A 7554-nucleotide genomic window follows, 5' to 3' on the forward strand; every position below is an offset into this window, starting at 1 on the left:
TACTAATTAAAAATAAATTAACAATCAAACAAAAATTCGTAAAAATTGAAAAGAATAAACATGCATTTAGCATTTCAAACTTAGGACCTCTCGTTAATTTTAAACAACAAAAACCATTGATTCTAATTAAACTTCATGATCATTTAGCCAAATTTTATATTTATACTCTTATGAAAAGAAATTTGTAAAAATTGAAAAGTAAATAAGCACACATGGTGCTTTGAACCCAAGACATACTCATTAATGTCAAAAAACTAAACCATCAGTTCGAGTTAAATTTCTTTGTTATTGAACCAAATTTTATAAATTTATACTCTTATGAAAGCATATATAAATATACCATCATAATAGTTTTGGTGCCCCCAATTATTTTGAGTCCTTAACAGTCGCCTTACCAGCATTGGGCCTGGACCAGCCCTGCACAACAATTCTAATAATTATCATATCAACAATTCCATAACAGTAGTTAGTTTTATAGAAGTACTAATGGGAATTGAAGGTGGAAAATGCTACAGTAGACCATAATTGATTGTGGTTAATTTAATGATGCAGATGGGATGGGTGATGAATGAAGTCTTACGACTATTGTTGAATTGTTGATATGATCATTATTAGATTGTGGTTAATTAATTATTAGAAGCCTTCCAGAACGTTTCTCACGTAGTACTGAGAGAGTTCCGTATTTGGAGGACTTCACTTCAACCCATTTTTGAAGTTCTTTAAAGTTGCTTTCAAACAAATCTGAGCCTGGTTTGGAAAGATCTTCAATCTTCTCTCCCCATTCTGCACCTTCAGCCTCTGTCGGCTTATCACTCTGCAACAATAATCGGTAAGCTTGCACTCCCTTTAATTGTTAGAGATACATAAATGAAAATTTAGGCGATAAATTTAAACTTACAAGGAAAAAAGACAGTATGGTGAGTTCTTGCTCAGCATTCCTAGGTTTGGAGAAATGATCTCAGATTAAAAATTAAGTATATTTATACCCGCATGGCATTCGTAAAAGCTTTTCTACGAAAAATGGAAGGAAAAAAAAAAGTTCCTCACAATTTTAAAGTTCAACAATTCACGTGCAAGTAAAACCCGAAGGCCTCGTTTGGCAGTTCGGACTGTACTGACTATTTTTGTCGGATAAGATAAATAGTCATCGGATAGTACTGACTAAATTAGTCGAACATTTGGTGTAGTATCAGACTAATGATGGTATTATTCATACTGTATCGAATATAAATTTAATGTAATTATCTAAAAACCCAAATACTTTTCAAATTCAAATTAGAAGCCCCAAATTAAGCAAAATCTAATTTTTAAAAATAAAAATAAAAAATTGCCCAGATGAAATATTGTTCAATAGTCAGGCTGCAAACAACCAAATGAACAAAAATACATAAAAATACCAAAAAAATTGCCCAGATGAAATATTGTTCAACAGGCATGATGGTAACCCACTTGGCATGGATGGCGCATAGGTTAGTGTCCTCAAACAGACCCACAAGGTAGGCCTCAGCAGCCTCTTGCAGTACCAATACCGCGTGGCTCTGGAAACACAAATCAGTCTTGAAATCCTGGGCAATTTCACGAACAAGCCTCTGGAATGACAACTTCCTGATCAAGAGCTCAATACTCTTCTGCTACTTACGGATTTCACGAAGAGCGACAGTACCAGGAGAGCAGCAGTGTGATAGTACCAGGAGAGCAGCGACAAGGAGAGTAGCGACCGGGAGAACGACGACGAGGAGAGGGAAGACGGCGAGAGGAACTGTCGTGGAAAACCAAGTGCGAGAGAGAGGAAAGGTTTATACCCAACTAATAATCCAATCCTTTTGGAAAGGCTTATTAAGAAGGTGTATACCCAACTATCCTATCCGACTGCTTAAATTAATCCAGTGACTATTTAATACGGAAGGACACCAAACGGCTGGGTTCGTACTATTAGTCCTATTCGATTCCTTATACAACATGCCAAACAAGGCCGAAAGGTCTACTGAAGAAGCTGAAACCAATGACAAAGGCAAGCCTTACGACTATACCTTTTCGGTCATTTAAAAGCACACCAAACCTAATACATGAAACTGTATTTGGACATTATTATACAGGTAGTGACATCTAGTCACACTAAAGAAGAGAATGTGAGAAACGATCATTTAAACGTCATACACTAAAGAAGAGAATGTCTGTTTCCATATAAACAGAAGAAACATAAGCAATCTACAATTCACACATATTTTGCCCTTGCAGTTAAGACGGCAAAATATATGTCCTGCATGCTACGCATTGATGAGTTGATGTGTACTATATATTATTCCCTATTCTTGGTATATTTTGGTTATTATTTTGGTGAGATTTTGATGCTTTGCTATATGTTTTTAATGTAGGACACGCGAACTTGTTCTAAGCATAAAGTAATCAAACGGTGGAATTTTTTAGTGATTCCAATTGGCGAGGGTTCGTGAATCTGTCAAGAAGGTTGTCTCAAAATTTCATAATTTTATCCCAAAGCATCTGATCATGGAGAATTAATTTATGCCCAGCTTGCAATGCTGGCAGATGGGGCTACAGAGTTTATTTGCGACTTTTGGGCTAAAAGATGATGGATTATGGCTTAAACTCTTCTTGGAACTTGAATAGGAGGTCCTAATCTTTAATTTGAGTCATTTTAGGCCTGTTTTGGATCCCTTAAGGTCCAAAAACGTGTCAATCTCTTTGCTGGACAGATTTCCTAGTCATAATATGAATGTAATTCCTAGTTATCTTTTTTGTTATTTTATTTCCTAGTTTTAATAAAACCTTTTCTATGAGGGTTTTAATTTGGAGTAGTATAAATAAGGCTTTTTAGCCATTAGGGTTTGGGGGAGAAGGCACGCATTATTTTGGAGAAAGACTTTTTACCTACAAGGTGTTTTCAATCATTTTTCTAGTTAATATATTTTCTTTAGTTTTTATAGTTGTTCGTAACTAATTTCCGTTTGCTAGGGAAAAGCCATGAGCCTTAGCATGCATATATGATTTTATTAATTTTCTTATGAATGGATGCATGCTTGCCTTGAATTATTAATTACCTTGATTAAACTATCTAATTGTCTTAGTGATTTGCGACCAATAGGGTTTTTAGACAAGTAATTTGATGCAATTTATGTTGGAACATCACCCTGAAATTGAGGAGGGCTTCTTGTGATTAGTAATTGTAAGTTCACTTAAGGCGAACATCACGCTTACATGGTTTTTCAAAGGGTTTTCACAAAACTTAATGAGTCTTGCATGTTTATATTTGATCTAAACATCACAGACGGATTGCATGTTAGATACACATTTTCGCTTGAACATCACGAGGAAAATATGTATTAGGAAAGCCTAACTTTCAAAGCATGTATGTAGAAATTCATAAGTAAATGGTAAGATTGCGTAGGATTGTTAATGGTGACGTCAAAACCCTAGTGTTTAAATTCTTTTCCAAAACCTTTGTCTTTTGCTTTCTTTACTTTGTCAATTATTTAATTATTTTTATTTAAATTCATTTTTATTATTTTAAATTCCAAAATCAATCTTAACTTTGTTCTAAATAATTAGCTAAGAATTAGTTTAAATACAAATTATTCATTCAATCCCTGTGGAAAACGACCTTGTTTAAGTTGCTATACTACGACAACCTTATACTCTTGCAAGTATTTTTATCCCTACTTTTGCAGGTGGTAAAAATCCTATCACACACCTGTTTTAGCAACTAACAAAACACAGAAAAAACGTTGTTCTAGCAGGTAAGTCATCAAGCACAGATGTTCAAACAAAAAAAACATGCAACACTCCATCACGGAAACTGTGGTTGTTCACTTTGTGATTGGACATCCTCCACACTATAGCAAAAAACATAAATAATAATGTAATAAAAGTTGCCATCATGGATGTTATGCAGGCATGCGTGTGAAAAACAAATTGTAATTTACCTATCTTTGTTTTTTTTTTTTTTTTTGCCTGAGTTTTTGTCTTGAGGGCGGCAATCGGAACTCTGTCGGCATGTTTGATTTTGGGGACAACCAGATTGTAGAATTCTCCAGCAATTCTGGCAGAATTGGTTGTGCTTGTTTTCTTGCTGCGAGGTTTTTTGCTGTGAATGAAAGCAAATTTGATAAGGATGGAGATAAATGTGATAGTTATGGAAAAGAGTGTGAAAGAGTGGTAAAAAAAGATTGGCCGACAGTTTTTGATGACCGTGCAAACATATACCGAAGAGAAGCAAGTATGGTTAATAAGATTGACACATGAGAGCATTTATCGGAAGGGAAAGTCTACCAATCAGATTTGTCTGCTTGATCAAGGAACAATGCTCTATTTGAAGTCTTGGAGGCTGCAATTGATCGAGGTTGTTGATCCAGTGGTTGGGTAGACGTCAATGGGGCGGGAGTTAATTGACTGAAAATTTGTTTTCATGCGGTGGGAGTAGGTGTTTGTGGTATGATTGAGCCGATCGTTGGGTTGGAGAGTGCCTAGTCTTGAAGCAGTCCATGAACAATGAAATATGTCTTCCCAAAGTCGCTATTTTGATTTCCAAAAGAAAGTTGAAATGTTTTTTACTCGCTGACCAAATTTTTAAGAATTGGCGGCACCACAAATTAAAGGATCCTCATATCCGTCTTGTATCACCAAAGTGTGGCAAGAAACACGAAGTATCTTATCGACGTGACTTCCTAACATGAGGAAGTTGTGCTTATTCGTGTTATCTTCCACAATAAGATTGATTTTGAACCTGTGAAAGAGGAGGATATTCTTGTGTTAGACAACCATCACTGCTAATAACATCTTGTGAGCAATCTAGAAAATGCATTAGAACCATCGGAATGCTGGGTATGCACGAATAACATCAACAGAAAGACACAAATAATTTAGATCCATATCACCCAACATCAATAGACTGTGCAAAATAAACAGTGTTTAATTGAAAGTTTTAGCTATCGAAATCTGCAACAACAAAGTATACAGTCTTTGTTCCCCAGTTTTATAAAACAAAAGCAGAAATGGAAACAATACTTTCCAAACTCTGCAAGGTAAACTCTACACTCGCAAGGGTCAAACAGTAACCAAAATATAATGGGGATGGAGACCACCCCAAAGTTATCTGTATGCATGCATTGAGATTACGAACAAAGATCAATTCAGGCAGGAGAGTGATTGCAAAAGTATATACTGGCTGGATAAACGTATGTGCCTGTGTGTATACATCAAAGTGAATTCAAGATGTCGCAGATTGAGCCATCAAGTATAAAGATATACCGAAAGACATTGTTCAGCATAGCAAAATTAACAATTCATAAACATAAAAATGGTAGTTTCATGACACATGCAAAGTCGTTCTATAAAGTTCAAAGACATACGTAACGGTAACTTTGTCACACGTTCAACATTGTTGTTGCATAAAACATCATAGGCATAAAAACATTATTATGTATAAATTTCATAACCATCAGAAATTAAAAAATGAGTTAGCAACTTAATATAACCGGCAAATGAAAAATAGATGCAAAAGAATATTACCATGGTTCGGGTAATTTGTTCATCAACCCATGTTCGTTGCACTCAAACGATTCAGACGTCTTATTTACAACTTTATGGCAGGATGGACAGGACTTGTACCACCAACCCGTGGCCAAATCGAATCCAACAACAGTCGCTTGGCATGCAAAACTTGCATTCTATTATCGAATCACAGGTTTTCAAATGATCAAACATATATAACTGTCACTTTGCAAACATGGAGTATAAACGAATAGAGAAACAAACCAAGAAGCAGCCAAGCAAGATGCACCACAATTACAAAATAAAAATAAAAATAAAAATAAAAAATAAAAAGAGGTAATTTTTGTTAACAAGTCGGTGATGAGAGACTAACCCTGTGTAATGCAGGATCAAGTAAAGCAATTCATCTATCGTTTTTGACTCAGAATTAGCACTGATGGCACACCCTGTATATGGCAAGTCTACAAAGTCTGCACAAACATGAGTAAAGTTCAACGAAGACTTTACTTTAACCATACAAAAAGGACTACGTTTGAAATTTTACCAAGCTATTATTTTTAGCAACTAAACACGATTTGCGCTCTTGGACTTTTTATAACGATCAACTTAAACTTATTTTGAGGACAGAGGTACATAAATTCTTTCGTTCTTCACCAAAATGAAACAATGATCAGCACAAGAAAATCAATCAAAATATCATGAAATGATGAGTATAGTTCAATTAGAAATGTCCTTACCATATCTTCAATAGCGTGGGAATCAATTATTTAACAGATATCCTATTGATTCCAAATCCACCAATGTTCACTAGTTGAATTGCTTAAGGACCCTGTGAAGAGTAAGCACGAATATATTTTATGTTCTAACAACAATGGATTTTGAAAGATATAGATAATCATCAACATCGATCACATTAACCACACGACAAACAAGCAAATAGAACAAAAGATCAGATGAAGATACTGTCTCTTAATCTTTCCTAGGTACGTATGTAGAGCTTTCCATTTTTGTTTACTTGGTGGGATTGCTGAAAACCGTACCCAAACTTTCACCTCTGCTTCTCACATCAGTAAGTACTGATGGAACACTGCAGCAGCATTATGGTCCGATCCCAGACAATAAAGTGGTCGCCACGGACAATGTATGTGGTGGTTGTAAATCCCAGCGCATGGATGCAGTACTACAAAGTTCCAACCCCCAAGATTGGACCTTGATGCCAGTATCATGTGATTGAGTTGTCATGTGATTGAGATGGTAAGCCGTTTAGTACACGAGGAACACAACAAACTCAATATGAAGCGAAGCCAAAGCAACTTTTTCTCTTTTATTTGTACTTTGGAAAGATAAGGTTGAAGCCATCTTTAATTGGCTTACCAATCACATGATAGAAAAGGGTATTGTTCCTCCTAGCTAGACTTGTCAAAAAAAATGCTCATGTTGCTCAGTTTAGTGAATCTGGACCACAAAATTTAACAAAAAAACTAACACTAAAGAAGAGAATGTGAGAAATGATCATTTAAACGTCATTATTACTTGGATCTTTATTACTTGCAGTTCACACATGATTGATTGAAACCTAAAGAACATATAGTAACACTAAAGAAGAGAAATGTTCGACCAACCCTTATTAAATTGTTGAACCTAATCAAGTACCAGTTGACAAAAGGAGATACCAAAAGTTAGAAGGCTGGTTAATGTACTTGGCATACACAAGACCGGACTTTGCCTACGCCTTGAGTGTAGTGAGTCAATACATGCATGATCTTGGATAGCAACATATGAATGCAGTGATGAGGATTTTGCAATATTTGAAGGGAAGCCCAAACAAAGGAATTTTGTTTAAAAGGAATAACCATCTTAGAGTTGAAGGTTATACTAATGCGGATTGGCCAGACTCAATGGACGATAGATGCTCAACATCAAGTTACTTTACATTTGTTAATGGTAACTTGGTTACATGGAAGAGTAAGAAACAAAATGTAGTTGTCCGTTCCAGTGCTGAAGCTGAATATAGAGGTATGGCCTTGTGGAAAATATGTGGAAAAA

The 7554-nt window shown here is 35.5% G+C and overlaps 1 pseudogene; it reads right to left on the reverse strand.

Moving 5' to 3' along the window:
• Positions 1–366: 366 nt before the first annotated feature.
• On the reverse strand, positions 367–6750 carry LOC126615236 (uncharacterized; annotated as a pseudogene).
• Positions 6751–7554: the final 804 nt, after the last annotated feature.

Source organism: Malus sylvestris, chromosome 1, assembly GCF_916048215.2.
Source record: "Malus sylvestris chromosome 1, drMalSylv7.2, whole genome shotgun sequence".
NCBI classification, from domain to species: domain Eukaryota; kingdom Viridiplantae; phylum Streptophyta; class Magnoliopsida; order Rosales; family Rosaceae; genus Malus; species Malus sylvestris.